Source organism: Pipistrellus hanaki (genome assembly GCF_964339955.1).
Source record: "Pipistrellus hanaki genome assembly, chromosome: 18".
Taxonomy (NCBI): Eukaryota; Metazoa; Chordata; class Mammalia; order Chiroptera; family Vespertilionidae; genus Pipistrellus; species Pipistrellus hanaki.
In genome coordinates this window covers 19,000,324-19,021,741 of record NC_140520.1, presented here as the reverse complement: position 1 = coordinate 19,021,741, position 21,418 = coordinate 19,000,324, and the positions used below count along the sequence as shown (strand labels likewise).

Sequence of the window (21,418 nt, the reverse complement as noted above, 5' to 3'; positions counted from 1 at the left end):
CAATACCTGTAAATGTCTCATTCAATCTAAAGACTTAAAGTCTAAGCTCTTGAAACGATACCAAATCCTGATATGGTTCCTATTGACTGAGACATTTATGAAATAAAGAGCAAGTTGTTTTCTAACCACTCAACATACAATGTATACAGGGGCAGAGTAACTGCAATAAGTATTTCCATTTGAAAAAGAGAAGAACGGGAGGTACCTTGCAGTCTCTGATCCACAACAATTCTGAAATCCTGTTTTGTTAATGTAGCCACCCAAATTTCCTTACTGTGTAGGCTTAAAGTAGGCCCTGGGCTGGCAGCGGTAAAGAACCAGATGGTAAATATGTTAGGCTTTGCAGGCCATATGGTATCCGTTGCAACTTCTCAACTTCACAACTTCTCTTGTGTTACAGCAAAAGCAGCAAAGACAATATGTACATGTATAGGTGTGGTTGTGGTCCAATAAAACTATTTGCTCAATTTTAGGTGACAGGAAGAGTTTGGCCTATGGACCATGGTTTAGACCCTAGCTCTGCTTCCTTGGAGTGACTCACCAGTCCATTGTTCTCCATGTCTTTTGGATCCAACTTTCAAGAGATCCTTCCTTTTCCATCCTCGACCATGCATGGCCACTTATGAAGATAACTTTAGAGAGTAAGCCTTTCTCTCTGGATCAGCAATTTTTCTAGCCTGTGTTCTGTTTATAGACATTTTGAGGCCAGACATCGTGGTATATCTTAAACAGTCTCAGGTTGATGGCATTTTACCTACACAAATGTCTTCTAGGTTTTGTGAGTTTCCTATGTTTGATTTCACCCAACTCCATGTTAGTTACAGCTATAATTCATTTTGAGACATGTTTCTCTTGAGTCTTAATTTTGGCTATCTGGGGTTTATTAGGCTTTTGTGGGATCATACCTTTTATCTGTCTTGTTCAGCTGAAAAGAACCGATAGTCATCACTTCAGTTCTGTCACCCACACCCTAGACTTAGTCTTTGTCTCGAGGCTGGTAAGATGTGGTGAAAACCATTTTGTTTTTCAAAACTGCAACTTCTGGAACTTTTGGGCTTTCTATATTTTCTGTTTTACTGACAATCTGGTCAGTTCCTCTAAAATTTCAACTTTATCTTGCAGTACCTCATCCAGCTAGTAACAACCCAGTCACATCATCAACATTCTGTTTGGAAACTTTCTTGCCTAATGCTTCAAATCCCTTAGGCACATTTTCTGCCTTTCAGGTTATAACAGATGAGGTTTTTTTGTTTTTGTTTTTTGTTTTTTCTTTTTTTTAAAACAATATTTAAAAATTTATCTTTAATTATAGTTGACATACAATATTATAGTATTTTCAGGCATAAGATATAGTGATTTGACATTTATATACTTTACATAGTGATCACCACATTAAATCTAGTAACCATCTGTCATCTTAGTTATATAATACTAGAGGCCCGGTGCATGACAATTCATGCACTGGAAGAGGTCCCTTAGCCCAGCCTGCCCCTTCTCATAGTCTGGGAGCCCTCAGAGATGGGAGGTGACCTGGTGATCAGGGGAAGGTGATGCCTCCATCACATCTCTGCTGCTGCCACTGCCAGCAGTGCAAGCCTCAGCCAGCCCTGGTTACCTGAGCCTTGGGCAGCCCTGGGTGGCTGGGCAGCTGCCATCCGAGGCTTGCCTGTGCCTTGGGCTGGCCCTGGGCAGCTGGGGGTCTGAAGGGACTGGGGGATTCTGGATGCAGGCACCCTGGTGGGACTGAGGGGATTGGGCGCCACCATCTTTGAGGGTTTGACAATCAATTAGCATATTCCCTTCTTATTGGCTGTGGGCACCACCATCTTCGTGAGGCTTGATGGCCAATTAGAATATTCTCTCTTTATTAGATAGGATTATTGCTTGTATTCACTATACTGTACATTCTATTCACTTACTATATATCCCTGTGACTTATTTTATACCTGGAAATTTTTACTTCTTAATTCCTTTCCCATTTTTTTGTTCAAACTCACAAATGATTTTTTCCCAAGTACTTCATCACTAAATGCTTGATGGCATTTCCAGCTTTCCATAAAAGTTTCCTAATCATCTGCTGTCTAATCACCAAACCATAGTCACATATCTTAGGAGTTCATTATGGCATTATTCTACTTCTGATACCAGTTTCTCTGTGTGCCAGCTATAGCTACAATAATGCTGCATAATGAACTATCCCTAAACTCATGATTTAGAATAACAAGTACTTAGCTTACATTCACAGGTCTCCTGGTTGGTTGTCATTCAACTGATCTAGGCTGAGTTCAGCAAGTGACCCAGTTTTAGGATGCCCAGTGACTGGGGTTGGGTCCAGACTGTGATTTAAGTTCAGGTCTTTTCCACATGTGTTTGTTTTCACTCCAGACAGAAGAGGGGCAGCTGCTGGGGGATAAGCTCTTTTTATAGTGTGTCACCGGGGGATAAGCACTTTTTATAGTGTTTCTACTAGCCCAGCTGAAACACACAGCACATTGAAAGCTTCTGCCTGCATCATAGCCATTAACATTCTGTTGGGCAAAGCAAATTACATGGCCAAGCCTAACATCAGTGGAACAGGGAAGTATAGTATACCTTGTCCACAGTGGGAAGGGTAAGGAATTAATTTTTTGCTGAATAATAATTCAGATGATGACACTAGAATTTACTTTCAAGATATTGATGTTAAAAGAGAAGGGAAAAATAGGACATTTATTAAATGCCTTACTCAAGGCATCTAAGTTTTTTCAATTGACATATAATATTGTATTACTTTCAGGTATGCAGTATAATGATTTGACATTTGTTACATTGCAAAATAATCACGATGGTAATTCTAGTTACCATCTGTCACCATACAGAATTAATACAATATTATTGACTATAGTCCTTATGCTGTACATTATATCCTTATGACTTATTGATTTTATAACTAGAAGTTTGAACCTATTGATCCCCTTAATTCATTTCACTCATCCCAAATCCCCTTCTTTCTGGCAACCTCTGGTCTGTTCTCTATACCTATAAGTCTGTCTTTTGTTTGTTTTTTAGATTCTACATGTAAATGAAATTAAACAGTATCCATCTTTCTTTTTCTGACTTATTTCACTGATATGATACCCTAAGGGTGAATCCATGTTATTGTAAATGGTAAGATTTCATTCTTTTTTTTTTTAAATGGCTGAGTAGTATTTAAATATATATTTCATTATATATAATTATAATTCAATATATAATTTCATTATATATAAGATTTGGTATCCTGTGTAATAAAAGACTAATATGCTAAGTTTCTGGTCGTTTGGTGACTGATCGACTGGTCAATCAATCAAAATATAATATGCTAATGATATGTTAAGGCCACTCAACTGCTTGCCATGACATGCACTGACCATCAGAGGGCAGACTCTCCAACTGGTAGGTTAGCTTGCTGCTAGTGTCCAGCAGATAAGGACTGAGCAAGATGGGATGGACATGCCCTGGTACCCTCCAGTGGTCCCTCCCTGGCCCCAATAGTGCACCAGTGGGGTCCCTTGGCCTGGCCTATGCCGTCTTTACAATCAAGGACTCCTTGGATGGGATATTGAAGAGCCGATGGGATGGTGGGATGTTGAAGAGCCGATTTTGCCTGGATCTTGTAGGCCATTCCCTTTGGGAGGGCGCCAGATGCAGGGCTCATGGCTGGCAAGTTCTCCTGTGGTGGCACGAGCCTCTTCCAATTGTGACTGATTGTGCATGAGCCTGCAGCAGGCACGGTGGGTGGAGATGAGCAGGAGTGGCAGGTAGGAGCTGTAGGCAGTGTTGGACTGTGGGTTTCGGTTGATCCCCACAGTCCTCTCTGAGGGACCCCCACCCATGCACTAATTCGTGCACCGGGCCTCTAGTTATATAATCCACCACTTAGGTTGTTTCCATATCTTGGCTATTGTAAATAAACATGGGGTGCAATTAGTATTTTGGATAAATACACGCTAATGGAATTGCTGGATTATATGATAATTCTATGTTTAATTTTTGAGGAACCTCCATGCTATGTTCCCACAAATGGTGCACAAGTGTTGCCTTTTCTCCAAAACTACACCAACATTTGTTATTCTTTTTTTTTTTTTTTTTTTTTTAAATAATAGCCATTCTAACGAGTGTGAGGTAATAGCCCATTGTGATTTTGATTTGCATTTCCCTGATGATTAGTGATGTATAACATCTTTTTTTTTTTAAAAAAAATGTCTACTCAGATCCTCTGCCCAATTTTTAATCAGATAGTTTATGTTTGTTTTGTTATTGAGTTGTATGAGTTATATGTTTTAGCTATTAACCCCTTATTGGATATATGATTTGCTAATATCTTTTCCCATTCAGTAGTTTGTCTTTTCACGTCGTTGGTTTCTTTCACCATGTAGACACTTTTTGGTTTATGTAGTCCTGTTTGCTTATTTTTGCTTTTGTTTCCTTTGCCTTTGAAGACAGGTCCAAATCATTGCCAAGATTGATTTCAAAGACCTTATCTCCTATATTTTCTTCTAGAAATTTTATGGTTTCTGCTTTTACATTTAGATTCACTTTGAGTTAATTTTTGTGTATGGTATAAGGTCATTGTCCAGTTTCATTCTTTTGCATCCTGTTTTTCCAATACTATTTATTGAAGAGGCTATCCTTTCCTCATTCTTGGCTCCTTTGTTTATTTCTGGGCTCTCTTTTGTTCCATTAATGCATGGGTTTATTTCTGGGCTCTCTTTTGTTCCATTAATCTATGTGTCTGTTTTTATGCCAATACCATATTGTTTTGATTACTTTGTAATATAGATTGAAACCAGAAGGCATGCTGTCTTCAGCTTTTTCTCCTTTCTCAACATTGTTTTGGATGTTTGATTTTTTTTGTGGTTCTATACAAATTTTAGGATTGTTTGTTCGGTTTCTGTGAAGAATGTCATTGGTAGAAATTGCATTGAATCTCTAGATTGCTTTGGGTAGTATGGAATATCTTTCCATTTCTTTGTGTCTTATTGAATTTCTTTAATCAATGATTTATAGTTTTCTGTATACATGTCTTTCATCTCCTTCACTAAACTTATTCTTAGATGTTCTATACTTTTTGGTGCAAAAGTAAATGGGATTGTTTTCTTTTTCTTCCTTTTTCTGTTAGTTTATTGTTAGTGTGTAAAAATACAACAGACATTTTTAAAAAAATATGTTTTTATTTATTTTTAGAGAGAGAGAGAAAGGGAGAGAGATAGAGAGAGAGATCCATTCAGCTGTTTTCTGCATGCCCCCTACTGTGGCTCAAGTCCCTAACCTGGGCATGTGCCTTGACCAGGAATTGAACTGGTGACATCTTGGTTCCTGCGTCAACACTCAATCGCTGAGCCACACTGGCTGGGCCACAACAGGTATTTGTATATTGATTTTTTAACTCTTGTAACTTTTCTGATTTTGTTTATTAGCTCTAATAGTTTTTTTAGTGGACAGTTAAAGGTTTTCTGCATATAAAATTATGTTGTCTGCAAATAGCGATAATTTTACTTCTTCCTTTCCAATTTGGATAAATTTCATTTCTTTTTCCTAATTCCTCTGGTTGGGACTTACATGTTAAATAAAAGTGAAGAGTAACTATTCTCATCTTCTTCCTGATCCTAAAAACACTTCCAAATTTTCACCATTGAGTATGAACTTAGCTGTGCATTGTTATATATGGCTTGTATTATTTGAGGTGTGTTCCATTTGCACCTACTTGGTTGAGAATTCCTAACATAAATGGATGTTTAATTTTGTAATGTTTTTTCTGCATTTATTAAGATGATAATAAAATTTTATCCTTCATATTGTTAATGTGGTATATCACATTGATGGGTTTGTGGATATTGAATCATCTTTGCATCTCTGGAATAAATCCCACATGATCATGGTGTATGATCCTTTAAATATATTGTTTAATTCAGTTTGCTAATATTTTATTGAGTATTTTTGTATCTACGATACTCAGGAATATTGGTCTGTAATGTGTGTGTGTGTGTGTGTGTGTGTGTGTGTGTGTGTGTATGTGTGGTATTCTTGTTTGGTTTTGGTATCAGGGTAATGCTAGCCTCAAAATGAATTTGGAAATGTTCCTTTCTCTTCAGTTTCTTTGAGGGGTTTTAAAAGAACAGGTATTAAATATTTGAAAGTTTGGTTTGGTTAGATTTTTCAATTTAGTCCTCACACCAACTCTATAACCAGTTTTGACTAATGGGATACAAGTGATGCATCTCACTTCCGGATTGTATTCTTTCTACCTCCTGCTGGCTGGGATGTGATGGTGAGAGTTGCAGAACCACTTTGATTCTAAAAATGTAAACCACATATTGTGATGACAAGTTGCCTTCCCAATCCTGAACTATTACGTGGAAGATCTTAAGTCACATATTTTTTGTACCTTTGTTACAGCAGCTTAGACTGTACATGATACTTCTAAATTGTTACCCAATAGGGGAAAATTGTCCTGTTTAAACAACGGCATTTTAGATTTCTTTGTTAAAGGAACTTAGTTTGTTCCTTAAATAGAGATTTCAATATTACTATTCATGATTGTTAAAGGGATTAAGTGAGATAATGTGAAAAAATCAACCTAGTAGAGTTTCTGAATAAATGGCACTTATAATATAAACTATATTTATGATATATTTAATATACAATATAAACATATTTAATATAACATATAAGTATCACTATAATATAATAATTATTATAGTTATTACTAATCAAGAACTGGCAATATTCAGTGCAGATTAGCTAGCTGTTGCAAGGGTTGATCCCTGTCCCCTAGGGAGCTCCTCTTTCCTTTTGCTTCCATCTCCGTCAACATAGTAATCGTCATCTTCTTCAGTTGTGGCCCACCTGGACGTCAACTAATTTGTCCATAAATAGTCCTGAGAATAGTGAAGAGTTAGTGGGAGAACTCAGGCCTTGGGTGAGATTTGTTGAGTGTGGTTGGGGTGTTTCATTGGTTTAACAAATAAGATAGCAGAAGTATTGCCTAGTTTGTCTCCTTGGCATCAACTATTCTGGATTTAAAAGATAAGGTTTAATCCCTGCCAGATCCCTCTCAAAGGCCTGTGGGTGGTTCAAGGAAAATGCATCACCATTTCTGGAAAAACAGCCTTATATTTAATGGCCCATGGGTAGAAGATCAATAATATCCTCCAGGCATAGGAAGAATAGTCTATTTTCATTATATATTTTGGGTTTATAGAGAGGTGTCGTGACACTGAAAGAAGAGTGGCTCTCGGGCCTCAGAAGAAATCTGTTCTCAGTTTCTGCAATAAGCATTTATTGAGCATTTCCACAAGCCTGGTGCTTTGTTGGGGATACAGGAATGAATGTGTTTTCCACCGATAAAGAGTGCACTGCACTAGTTATAACAAGGCAATAGATGTAATGCTTAAGAGAACGGACTTTGGAGTCTGTCTAATTTGGTTCATACCCTGGCTTTAATACTTACTGGTCCTTTGACCTTGGGCAGTTTACTTAACTGATTTGTGCCTCAGTTGCTTCTTCTGTCATATGCAGATAATATTGATTTCCTTCATACAAGAAAAGCACTTGGAATATTGTCTGATGCATAGTAAGTACCTATTAAATGTTGACCACTATTATCTACTAGATTGCAAGCTCTTTGAGGACAGGATATCTTATCTGTTCTGATCACTGTTATATCTTTAATAGCTAGACAAGGGCTTGGAATCAATAAATATTTGCTGACTGCCTTAGTAGCTATCTAATAAATATTTGTTTAATATATTAATGATTGAATAGAGTGGCATTCATGTTTTTTGTTCCTTTTAATTCATGTCTTTTGTTCCTTTTAGACCCTCCACCCTCCAAAAATAAGAGTAATATTTATGAATTACCATGAAGTTCTTTCACATTGAGGACTTCCCTATACTTAGCATCTATGATTAGACTACAGGCCATCATGATAAGCCTGTAACTTCTTGAAGCATTATTTATTTATTTGTTTGTGGATATTTTATAATTTATTTTTCTTAAGAACACTTTGAACATGGTAACTAAAACCCATCATATATAATAAAAGTCTAATGTGCAAGTCAATGGAATGGCAGAATGACTGGTCAGTGGGGGGTAGGGCTGGTGATCAGGCAGTGCCAGGCCAGCCAAGGCAGGTGCCAGTAGGCAGAGGAAGGGGTGGTGATGGGGGGGTGCAGCAGTGACTTGTGGTAGAGAGGCGATTGGGGAGCAGGGCCAGCTGCTTGCTGTCCCCCAGTTGGCCCCCAGTCGCCACCCACAGCGGGAGACCACTGGAGGTGGCCGTGGTGCAGATCGGCCTGCCTGTCGCCTCCTGCAGAGGAGCGAGCCTAAGCCGCCAGTCGGACATTCCCCGAGGGCTCCCAGCCTGTGAGAGGGTGCAGGCCAGGCTGAGAGAGCCCCCCTGAGTGCACAAATTTTCACGTACCAGGTCTCTAGTTTGTAATAAGACTCAGACTCATTGCTAGTTGATTTCATTTAATCCTTTATAAGTTAGTTGTTATGAGCATTACCTTTTACAGATGTGGGAACTGAGGCTCATAGAAATAAAATAAGCAGTCTGAAATCACTCAGATGCTAATTGGTAGATTTGGGATTTGAACTCTGTGCTTTCTTGCTCAGGTGCTTGTGCGTTGAGCCATTGTCTTTTGAAGTCCATTTGGATGGCCAAGTTGATGACTCCAGTCTCATTCTCACTTACATACAAAATTGTGTCCCCCTTGCACAGGGCCATCTGCAGTGTGCAAAGGAACTGGGCATTATGGCAAAGAAAATACACGGCAACCTGCATTTGCTGTCTCGGCTTCTGTGTGCTCTTCACATGTTTATCAGCTGAGAAGTAGAAAGCAAGCTGTGGCTCCCAGTGCTGAACAGTTCATTGCTTTGTTGCTCCTCTCTTCCTTCATGTTCAGGAACAGAAAATGTAGTCGAACTTTGAGCTAATGGATCTGTCCCACTCATTATTTACCCAGGACAGTGCTTTATCACAGAAGCTCCTCAGTGTTCAACCAAGAGGAAGGCATCTCATTAGTGCCTGGGAGGGTCTAAGGTGAGCAGATGGTTGCTGTTTCATCTTTTCCTGGACTGAAACACAAATGTCTTGGAGAGTGTGGAGTCTGGAGACTCCAGCAAGCAAGTCAGACAATTGCTCTCCCTATTCCCTTGCTTACTCATTGTTAAACATAAAACCGTTTCTAGCCTTTTGTTGTAATGCAGGTGCTGTTGAGTTGGTATTTACATGCCAGACAGTCCTAAAGGAACACGAAAGAGCAGCAGCCCCTAGATGAACCTCGATATAAATCTATCCATACTGCCCCCAGCCCTGTCATCACATTGAAGGCTTCCATTCTTTACCTGTATTTACATCTATGATTAGACTACAGGCCATCATGATAAGGCTGTAACTTCCCAAAACATTCTTTCTTTATTGTTTGTGGAGATTTTATAACAGGGGTGGGGCTTGCAGGTGACCCAGTACCTTTAATCATTGGCCAGAAGTATCTATACATAACAAGATATCATATAGTGTCAGAAGGCTCTGGTTAATTAGATTTAGGTATTTCTTCTCCAGGAACCAATAGCTGGGAAAACCATAACTTTATTAGTGGTTTTTTCACTCCTGCTGAATGGAAAAATAATAATTACAATAATAGTAACCACTGTAACAACACTAGATAATATTTATTAAGTGCTTTTGTATGCCTGCATTGAGCTAAGTGTTTTTGCATACCCTAATTTAGTCATCAGAACAATCGTATGAGATTTTTATGTAACCAAAATTAAGCATCTGCTATATGCTCTTTATTGTTCTGGGCATTTGGGATAGATCAATGAACTAAACAGGAGAATAAACAATAGATGTTATATAGTGTGACAAGGTGAGGGATATGTGCTATAGAGAAAGACAAAGGAGAGCAGGGAAAGGAGTAAGCCGAGGGACAGTTTGTAATTTTAAGCAAGGTGATCATGGAGGAGTGATGTTGGATCAAAAACATGACAGAGGTGAAGGTGTGAGCTGAAGAGAACAGGAGGAGAGGGCAACAGCAAAGGCTAGAGGTGAGAACTTTCCCGTTATTGCAGGAACAGCAAGGGAAGGGAGGTGGCATGGAGTGAATTGGGGAATCAGAATTAGGAAATGACCTCACTGAGGCAATGGAGGGCGGAGAGTGTAGGAGCCATCCAAAGGTTTAAGCAAAAGAATGATAAGATCTGATTTACCCTGGCTTTCGTGGTAGATTTTGTTTATTGTTTCTGTTTCATAGGTGAGGGTACTGGGATTTAGATGGGTTCACCTGCCCAAGATGACAGAGCTGTAAGTGGAAGAGCAAGACAGACTTCCAGATCTACCTGACTTCAAATCCCATGCTTTTCTTCACTACACTATATTTTCTGTATAATATGCTCACAACCATCCTTCTCTACAAACTGATGACTTTCATTTGCTCCTCATAAGTCTTTCCACCGCTATACCAGCCCCTTTTCTCCCTGCCCAACCATGCTGGGATGCGGTAATTTTTGTTCAATGTTGTAAAAAGCTTTAATCTCTTGCTATCAATGTATCCCCTCGCTGGGTTGTTTATTTGCAGATTTATGTCATACTGAAAAAGAATTCCTAGAGATTCCATATTTCTCTATTTACCCCCCACTAAGGGAGTGTGGGTGCCTAAAGATTGTGTTTCAGTTCTGGGCCCACTTTGGGACTAGAAGAACAAATTCCAGGCATTGGATACTCTTCACATCCTCCTCAGTGGCCCGGGGAGCTGATAGCAGAGGGATCATAGCCACACAGTGGGGAATCAGAGCTCTATTTCTTTCCTTTTCCTGAAACTAGCACTTCTGTCTCAGTAGGGGCCCCTTTAATGAATCAATTAAGGAGGGTATTATTATTGGAAGCTGTTTTCAGCCCAATTAAGACCTTGCGACATGTCATTTGGGATAATAAAAGTGAGTTAAGTCTCAATTTTTCTTTATTAGGGTGTTTATTAGAAGATTGAAATGTTCATTAGGTGGAGTAAAACGATGCATTCGTCTTCTGCTCATCAGTTGCCCAGTGGAACTTGTATTGCACTCAGGGTTAATGTGGTGGCCTTTCCTGTACATTGAGCTGAGTTCTAGCTCTGCTTCTGTCGCAGGTATTTGTAGTTTCATAATTACTCTTTAAAAATGGAAGTTATGACTTTATCAGTCAGTCTTTTTGAGTTGTCTAAACTTAGCTCCTTTAAATTCTTTGTCAGATTGTTTCATAAAATTAATTTAATCCGGGATGAATTTATGCTCCAATGAGTGATTCTGTTGACTCTTTTTCTTAGCATTAGATTTCTTCATATGTTTAGAAATTTTAGTTTTCTGACTAAATATGGGTTATTCATGTCTGTCTGTCTCTCTATTCTGTCCTCCTTTACTCATCTTCCCTGTCCAATGATTTTATCCTTTATTTTACCTTGCTTTGGCACCCCAGGTTAAAACCATTGGGTCTCTTGAAGTTAGCATAGATCCATTCACTATTTCAGGAGTTACCGAATTCAACTTCTCTTAGAGGGGTTGTGTCTGGGACTTCTTGCATCTGTATCCCTACAGCTTGCTAAAGGCTCTGGCCGTGGGAAACCTCCCACCACACTCTGGGCCTGAAGCATTGAGCATTCTTGTATTCCTCTGGTGGGAAGGCTAACTTTCTGTTCACAATTCTTTATATCCAGATCCAGAAGCCAGCGGGCTGTAGCTTTAGCTCAATTCACAATTTTGTAATTTTATTCTATTTTTCCTTCACAGAAACCTTAATCCTGTTATTGATCTTGCCTCTGCCTTTTTTTTTTTTAACTTTTCATTTTCATAATATATCTTTTATTAGTAGGTGTGTGGAGCAGAGTTTTTTACAAAGTGTAAATTCTCTGTGCACTCTTGCCCAGGAATGATTGGTTTCTCTCTTTTTCTTCTTTTCCCAAGTTAATTTTTCAGAAGAGCTTCCAATATATTCTTCTCTCATCAAAACTCAGAACCAGATCTACCGTATTTTCAAATTAGATCTTGTGTCATCACAATAATCCTAGTTAACATCTAACAATAGTTATACTTTTTTCTTGTGATTAAAACCTTTAGTTTCTTAGCAGTTTTCTTGCACAATACAGTATTATTAACTATTAGAAGCCCGATGCATGAAGATTCATGCAAGAATGGTCCTTCCTTACCCTGGCTGCAGGCACTGCCTTGGAGCTGCCTTTCCACCTTCCTATTCTGCCCAGAGGCTCGGAGCAGTTGGGGCAGTGGGGAACACCTGCGTCTTTGTCATCCCTGGTCACTCCATGCCTTGTATGCAAATTAACCTACTATCTTTGTTGGGTTAATTTTCATACTCGCTCCTGATTGGCTGGTGGGTATTGTGAAAGGTATGGTCAATATGCATCTTTCTCTTTTATTAGTGCAGATAGTAGCCATGCTGTACATTATGTTCCCAGGGGTTATTTTACTTGAGGCACAATACACAAAACTCATTGCAAGAGTAGGTTTCCTTCCTCCAACTGCTGGCACCAGTTTTTCTCTGGCACCCAAGACCTGGACTTCCCTCCAGCCGCAAGGGCACATGGGACCTGGGCTTATCTTGCAGCCTTGGCTTCTTGCCAAAGGTAGTCCGGGAGGATGTCTGATCTAATTAGCATATTATGCTTTTATTATTATTGATATTATAGATAACTGGGAGTTTGTACCTTTTGTGACCACCTTCACCCATTTCACCAACCCCACCTCAAACCCTGCCTTTGGTAACTGCAAACCTATTCTCTGTATTAATGAACTCTTTTTATTTTTTTATTTTATTGATTTTTTACAGAGTGGAAGGGAGAGAGATAGAGAGCTAGAAACGTCGATGAGAGAGAAACATCAACCAGCCGCCTCCTGCACACCCCCTACCGGGGATGTGCCCGCAACCAATGTACATGCCCTTGACCGGAATCGAACCTGGGACCTTTCAGTCCGCAGACCGACGCTCTACCACTGAGCCAAACCAGTTTCGGCTGTATTAATGAACTCTTTTTTATTTAGATTCAACATATGGGTGAGGTCTTATGGTATTAGTGTATTTTATCTGTCTACCTAAAGGTTTATCCATGTTGTTGCAAATGGCAGGATTTAATTCTTTTTAATGGCCAAATAATATTACATTATATATGTTTTATTTATCCATTCATTCATTGATAGACATTTAAGTAATTTATATATCTTGGATATTTTAAATAATGTTGCACTGAACATGGGGCACATATATATATTTTCAAGTTAATGTGCTTGTTTCTGTTGGATACATACCCAGAAGTAGAACTGTTGGATCATATATCAATAGTACTTTTTTTAATTTTTGAGGAACTACTGTACTGTTTTTTGTAGTGGCTACACCAGTTTATAATTCCACGAACAGTACACATGTTCTTTTTTTATCCACATCCTCACCACCACTTGTTATTTCTTGTCTTTTTGATAATAGCCATTCTAACAGGGATAAGGTCATATCTCATTGTGGTTTTGATTTACATTTCCTGCTGATTAGTGATGTTGAGCATCTTTTTATGTAGTTGGTGGCCATATGTATGTCTTCTTTGGAAAAATGTCTATTCAAGTATTTCCCCCCATTTTGAATAAATTTTTTTGTGCTATTGAATTTATGAGTTTTTTTAAAAAAATATATATACTTTGAATATTAACCTCTTATCAGATACATGATTTGCAAACATTTTCTCTCATTTTGTAGGTTGCCTTTCCATTTTGCAGATGGTTTCCTTTGCTGTGTAGACATTTTTTAGTTTGATATCCTTCTGTTTATTTTTGCTTTTGTTGCCTTTGCTTTTGATGTCAACTCTAATAAAAAAATCATTACCAAGACTGATGTCAAGGAGCTTAGGCCTGTATTTTCTGCTAGGAATCTTATGGTTTCAGGTTTTATGTTAAAGTTTTTAATCCATTTTGAGTTGATTTTTGTATATGGTGTAAGACGAGTCCAGTTTCATTCTTTTGCATGAAACTGTCCAGTTTTCCCAACACCATTTATTGAAGAGACTGCTTTTTCTATTGTATATTGTTGCCTCCTTTGTTATGAGGTAATTTACAATATGTGTGTGGGTATACTTCAAAGCTATTTTTTTGTTCCATTGATCTATGTGTCTGTGTTTATGCCAACACCATACTAATTGTCTATTAATCCTCAATTGAGAATATTTTTTCAATTGATTTTTTTTTCTTTTTTTAGAGAGAGTGGAAGAAAGAAGGGAGGGAGAGTGGGAGTGAGGGAAGGAGAAAGACATTTTGGTATACAGGCCGACATTCCACTGAGCTACACCAGCCAGAGCAACAATACTATACTGTTTTGATTATTATGCGTTGTAATATAGTTTAAAATCAGAAATGTGATATTTCCAGCTTTATTCTTTTGCAAGATTGCTTTTACTATTCAGGGTCTTTTGTGGTTCCATATAAATGTTAGTATTCATATTAGTTCTTAATACTTTTATCTCATGTTCATTCTTCTTTGTGGAACTCTAGTATGGGCTCCATGTCACTTCTAAATGGTCTAGCCTGAGAACTTCAAGGTTCTCTTGACTCACCTACATTAGTTTAGGCATGTGAGCTCTGGAGTTTGACTAAGGTCTGAATCTCTGGTTAACCACTAAATGGCCTTGGGTAAGTTATATTAATTCTATGCCTGAGTTTCCTCATGTGTAAAATAGAAATACTAACTGAACTGGTCTCAGGAATTTATTATAGGGATTAAATGAGATAATGCCTATGAAGTGTTTAGTTTTTTGAGAGGCACTCGCTAAAAATAAATGACTGCTATAATTCTTACCTTTACATTTACAGATGACCCTGAAAAAAATCCACCAGGATGGAAGGTTATTGGGGAATTTTCCTGAATAACGCACAGGGGACAACAATGGGATATTGTGAGTGCACCAAAAGAGTGAGTAAAAATTAGGAAAAAGACCAGAAAGTTATAAAGAAATGTCCTCTGATGCGTTTGTCTCCCAAATCCATTATAGATTTTAGTAACTCCCCTAATGTGAGTGGCTCTTTAATATTCCAACTTTAAAATAGAAAAAACAACAATATGATAGTTATATTGGACCAAACTGAAGCTTAAATCCAAAGGCAGCTGGGGTGCAGTGGAAAGAGCATTATTCTGAGTAAAGAAAGATCTAGTTTGATCTTGGCTCTACCTCCTTAAATTAGTCATGCCTCTTCTTTAAGCTTTAGTTTCCTTATCTGTAAAATGTGAATGGTAATCCTACTTCTTAGGACTGTGTCGAGGATGGAATGAGATAATGTGTGTGTAAATGCATGATACCTAGTAAGTGCTGAGTGACTTTTTAAAAAGAGAAAATCAAAGGGATTGATGACTAATGCCAAAAACACTGTCTGAATCCCAACTTCAACCTACATTTGTGTGACCCTATCTGCAGGCTGTCTACTTTTTGCTTTTTCCTACCTTCAAGATTTATGCAAAGAAGAAGCAATAGAGGGACACTGAGTTGGCAAAGAAGCCCTGTGGCAAAGGCGGTGTAACCCCATTTCACATCTGTGAGGAATATGACTTTCCAAGCTGTGTCAGGCTTTGTGTGTTCAGAGCTGTGAGTGACCCATGGACCTTCTGAAGACTTGTAGTCAGAGTGCTAGGGGTTGGGACAGGCAGCTTATTCTACTTTCTCACTCTAGGATTTTTTTCCCTCTCTCAATGTTAAATTCTACTTGAGGGATTTCTCAATACCGTCCCTTACAGGAGGCTTTTCCATCCCTTTATATACTGTCCTCTACCTTAGCCTTCCCCAGTTTTCTTTTTCAAGTCTCCTTTTTCATTCTCTTCGTATTGAAAAGTTGAGTAAAAAGGATAGACTCCCATGAGCACACAGTAAGGGGACGCTTTCATGGTCAATGAGTAGGGAGAGAGTGTTAAGTTCTTATTTAAATCCTCTTTCCCCTTTCACTTTATGCCTGGTTTTAGTGTGCACTCACTGCAGCATATCTGTCTGGTGTTATTTCCAGTGGGTGTTTTGTAATCCTAATTCAACTCTAACCCTAAGGGATAGGTTGGTTCATATAATATCTGGACATCTTGCTGAAAGACAAAGATCTGAATTCTCTAATTTGTTAAAAAAAAAAAACAACAAAAAGCCGAAACCGGTTTGGCTCATTGGATAGAGCGTCGGCTTGGGGACTGAAAGGTCCCGGGTTCGATTCCAGTCAAGGGCATGTACCTTGGTTGCGGGCATATCCCCAGTAGGGGGTGTGCAAGAGGCGGCTGATCGATGACTCTCTCTCATCGATGTTTCTAACTCTCTATCTCTCTCCCTTCCTCTCTGTACAAAATCAATAAAATATATTAAAAAAAACAAACAAACAAAAAAAAACATCCCAAACCTAATATATATATAAAACCAATCCATCCAAAGCTAGGCAACTCAAAAGTAGAACTGGACTGGCATCCCAGCAGAGAGAGAAGCCCATTGTTTGTGGAGGCTAGGGAAGTGGACAGTGAGTTTATTTCACACATAAGAGCACTTGTCCTTATTAGGACCACTCTACAGAGCAGCTATGTTAGGGGAAAGGACAGAAAGACAGGTAGTTAGAGCAACACAAGTGGCTCTCCCTGGCTAATAATAGCAACTCCTTTCTCATTTAAACAGTCAAGCTGGTGGGCTTCTTCTCTGGAAACTCTAAGGAGGTTAGCCAGGGACTGAGAAGGAGAAGGAATAGAACAGGACATGATTTACTCTTTAATTTTAAAGAAAGATAGAAATGCATTTTCTAATGTTCAAATGTATCCCTGTCCTTATTCTCACCCAACAGCCCCAAACTATTAAATTAATGATTCCAAAGTTTAATTGTAACCTCAAAGGATCCAAAATAGGCAATTATAAATAGGGTTATTTATAACTAGAGGCCCGGTGCACAAAAACCCATGCACTGGGGTTTGTGTGTGCCCCTCAGCCCAGCCTGTACCCTCTGGGACATCCCTCTCACAATCCAGGACTGCTGGCTCCCAACTGCTTGCCTGCCTGTCTTCCTGATTGCCCCTAACTGCTTCTGCCTGCCAGCTTGATCATCCCCTAACCACTCCATGCCAGCCTGATTGACCCTAACTGCCTTTCCCTGCTGGCCTGGTCACTCCTAACTGCCCTCCCCTGAAGGCATGGTTACCTCTAACTGTTCTACCCTGAAGGCCTGGTCACCCCTAACTACCCTCCCCTGCAGGTCTGGTCCTCCCCAACTACTCTCCCCTGCAGGCTTGATCGCCTCCAACGGCCCTCCCTTGCAGACCTGGTCTCCCCCAACTGCCCTTCCCTGCTGGCCATCTTGTGGCCATCTTGTGTCCACATGGGGGCAGCCATTTTTGACCACATGGGGGCAGCCATCTTGTATGTTGGAGTGATGGTCAATTTGCATATTACTCTTTTATTAGATAGGATAGAGGCCTGATGCACAGGAGGAGGTTGGTTGGTTTGCTCTGAAGGGTGTCCCGGATCAGTGTAAGGGTTTCCTTTGGGCATGGGGCAGCTTGGGAAAAGGGCCTGTGGTGGTTTGCAGGGCTGCCATCCCCCATTTCCCCCCCCTCCCCAAAAGGACAACCCAAGCGGAGGCCCTGGTATCTTGGATTTATTTCTCTTCTATAATTGAAACTTTGTAGCCTTGAGCAGAGGCCAGGACAGGCCAGGGCTACGGGAAGCTTGGCTTCCTCCATTGCTGGGGAAACCCAAGCCTCCTGCTCGATCTGTGGCTGCAGCCATCATGGTTGGGTTAATTTGCATACTCGCTCAGGATCTTGTGGGCAAAGTGGATGTATGGTCAATTTGCATGTTTCTCTTTTATTAGTGTAGATAACCATCCTGGGTCACTCTTTTTCTAAAAGATTTATTGATTTGAGAGAGAGAGAAACATCAACTTGTTGTTTTACTTACTTATGCATTTATTGGTTGCTTTTGTTATGTGCCCTGACCTACCATGGAACCCACAACCTTGGCATATGGTGCTAGGGCATGGAGAGAGCTCCAGGATGTTAAAAGGTCCTCAGTGGCACCCTAGCCAGTTTGGCTCAGTGGATAGAGTGTTGGCCCTCAGACTGAAGGGTTCCCGGTTTAATGGCTTGTTTTTGGTCAAAGCAGGAACCTCGGTTGCAAGTTCCCCTGCCCTGGTTGAGGTGTGTTCAGGAGGCAACCAATCAATGTCTCTCTCACATCAATGTTTCTCACTATTTCTTCCTAACATTTTTTAGTTTCAGGTGTATAGCACAATGATTCAATATTTATATGTATTATGAACTGATAACCATAGTTAGTCTTCTTAACATTTGTCACTGAACAATGCTTACACATTTTTTTCTTGTGAAAAATTTTAAGATTCACTCTCTTAGCAAATTTAAATTATGAATTAATTATTATTAACTACAGTTGCATTGCTATACATGACTTACTTATTTTATAACTGCTCTGCTATCTGTATCTATGAGCTTGGTTTCTTTATTTTTGTTTGTTTTTAGATTACACATATAAGTGGGATCATATGGTACTTATCTTTCTTTGACTTTATTTCACTTAGCATAATGCCCTTGAGGTCCATCCATATTGTTACAAATGACAAGATTTTAATTTTTTTATGGCTTAATAGTGTGTGTGTTTGAGTGTGTGTGTATGTATGTAATTGCTGTATCATATAGAACATCTATTTTAAGATTTTGAGGAATCTCCATACTGTTTTCCATAGTGGCTGTACCAATTTACATCCCCACCAACAGTACACAAAGGTTCCCTTTTCTTTCCATCCTCACCAACACTTAATTGTTTCTTATTTTTTTGAGAATAGCCATTCTTACAGGTGTGAGGTGATATATCATTGTGGTTTTGATTTTCATTTCCCTAATTATTAGCGATGTTGAACACTTTTTTGTGTGTGTACCTGATGGCCATCTGTATGTCTTCTTTGGAAAAATGTCTATTCAGGTCCTCCTCCCCTTTTTTAATTGATTATTTTTTGGCTTTTGGTATTTACTTACTATTGAGTTATATTAATTTTTTACATATTTTGGATATTAGCTCTTTATCAGGTATGATTTGCAAATGTCTTCTCCCATTCAGTATGTTGCCCATTATTTTGAGTTACATTCTTTTATTTGTGGCTGAGTTCTTTGCCTCTCGTATAAAACAAGTCTATACTCACCTATCTTAGCTGCTAACCCTATTTTTATGAGGAAGCAGAAAAAATGTCCACCTCTTTTTATTGGCCCAGCACAAGTCTGAACTTCCAGGATTGTATTACCCTCAACGAGGCAGCAATACCAAAGGCCAGCTTGTTGGGAGGCATGGGCAACACCCTCATCTCCGTGAAATTCATCTAAAGTGCAGCAAAGCGAAGTTGGCAGTGCAGCTTTGAAACAAGAAGCTTGGTTCCTCCCTCTACACCTCTACTATTATATAGTAGACATTCTGGAACTTCTGCTTCCCTCCCACCCTCTCTGTCTCTTGCTTTAAACTCTGTTGTACAAAGTGTGCAGCATGTGGTTTTGTCCTTATTAAATGCTGCCTGCTGTTGTATTATGTCTTCTCCCCAAAATGGCTTCACGTGGAGGTCAGAGGTCTTGCTGTCACCACTTTTGTATTGGACCAAAGGTTCAGTGCAGTAGGCAAGCCACCTGTGCTTGCTGGTGGAATGGACTTCCCAGGGGTGCCTCTTTTATTTCTCCCTTCCACAACTTCCTGCTGGTCTGCCACAGCCTGCTGATAAAATGCTTAGCAGTGCTGTTTTGACCTGAGTTGGAGAGATTGACCTGAGTATCATAAAGACATGGCTGAGGGGAAAACATGACCGAGAAAATGTTGATGCCCAGCTGCGTCACTCACACAGCATTGCATTGTGATGGCATGAGGGATGAGGACTGCTTGCAGAGATGACCTCTTTCCTTTTGAAGGCGCTGCGTGTGGGCAGGAGGGTGAGTGAGTTGAGCAGGTACCCTGTGCTTGGGAAAGCTGGCCCTTCAAAGACTCTGAAAGGCCAAACAAAAATGTGCAGAGGCACTGAAGACTGAAACCAAAGCTTTCCCCCTAAACTGGAGTTTCCTGAGTGTGACTCAAAAGAAAGGCTGTGCTAGCAGGTTTGCAGAGGGAGCAAAGATGCTAATGAAGTGCCAACTGGCTGCTTTCAGCAGAGCCTTCTGGGCACCTCGCCACCATCTCGCTTTCTTTCTTACCCATTTATTTATTTATATTCTTAATTAATGGAAATTTCAACTCCCATTAGATCAGGAGGAATCAGTAATAAACAGCCAGCGCATAGGCAGGCAGTCCTGCTCGGGAAGGGCAGAGGCTCCTCGCTCTGTTCCTGGATTCCAGGCACGTGGCTGGCCTGGGCTCAGGAGACAAGTCCATATGCTGGTTCTGTGTAGGGGAGTCAGAAGCCTATGTCTGTGGACCTCTGCAGTATCTGTGAGGTTCTTCTCCTTTTTCTCTTTTGTCTGTTGGAAATTCGCTATACAAGTTTGAATCCTATCTGGCTGTGCAATCTTGGGCAACTTAATAACGTTTCTGTGTCTCATTCTTCTCTGTTAAAAAAGGTAATAGCACCTATATCAGAGGATAGCTGTGGGTCTTAAATCAGGTAATGGGCGTGAAGCACTTGGCAGGTGCCTAGTTTTCATTGAATGCTCACTGGATGTTAGCTATCCTCCTCATCTGATTACAAGTGCACATAACAACATTGCTCCTCCCCAAGGTGCCTCAGGCAGCCTGGTGGAAGCACTGGGTTCTGGCACCTGGTTTGGGGATGACATTGTGAGTCAGGTTCAGGTGAGGTTTTTGAATGCGCAGTTGAATCTTGGCATCACTTCTGAAGCCTGAAAACCTCTGCAAGAGTGTAATCTTTTAAGTAAAAAAGCTACTGAGGGATTGAGACATGGTAGAGTGATAAGAACTGGAAAAAGTAACTGATACCCTATAGCACAGGGAGAACGTCCCTGCCCAGATTTAAAGGAAGGCTTCAGTGGGCTCTCAGATCGCCAGGCCCAGCCCTATGGAGGCAAGGGCGGGAGCGGGAATGATTGGAGTGACAATCTGATGTCGCTCCTGCCTCCATATCCTAGTGTCTATGGGCACTAGTACCAAGCTCATAAACTTTCTAAGCCTCCATTTCCTGACATGAAAAATGAGCATGAAAATAGCAGTGTACTTCTAGAGCTATTGAGAAAATGACATGAGATAACATATGAAGTGATTAGTAGAATGCCTGGCAAGTTCTCAGAAAGAATTAGCTGCTGTGATTAGATTGGTTATATGTATTCCTGTATTCTCAATGCCTTTCAGTGTCTGCTTATAGAAATATTTGTTAAATGATCAAATGGAGAATGGGAGACTTAGAACAATTCAGAAACCTATTTGAG

General features: G+C 39.8%; 1 protein-coding gene across 1 annotated transcript in view; it reads left to right on the top strand.

Moving 5' to 3' along the window:
- SEC16B (SEC16 homolog B, endoplasmic reticulum export factor) overlaps positions 1 to 21,418 on the top strand; it is a 230,130-nt gene that overhangs the window by 162,109 nt on the left and 46,603 nt on the right. The window contains exon 30 of the mRNA XM_084865215.1: positions 14,860 to 14,942. The gene's annotated coding sequence lies outside the window, so the exon portion shown is untranslated. The remainder of the gene's footprint in view (positions 1 to 14,859; positions 14,943 to 21,418) is intronic.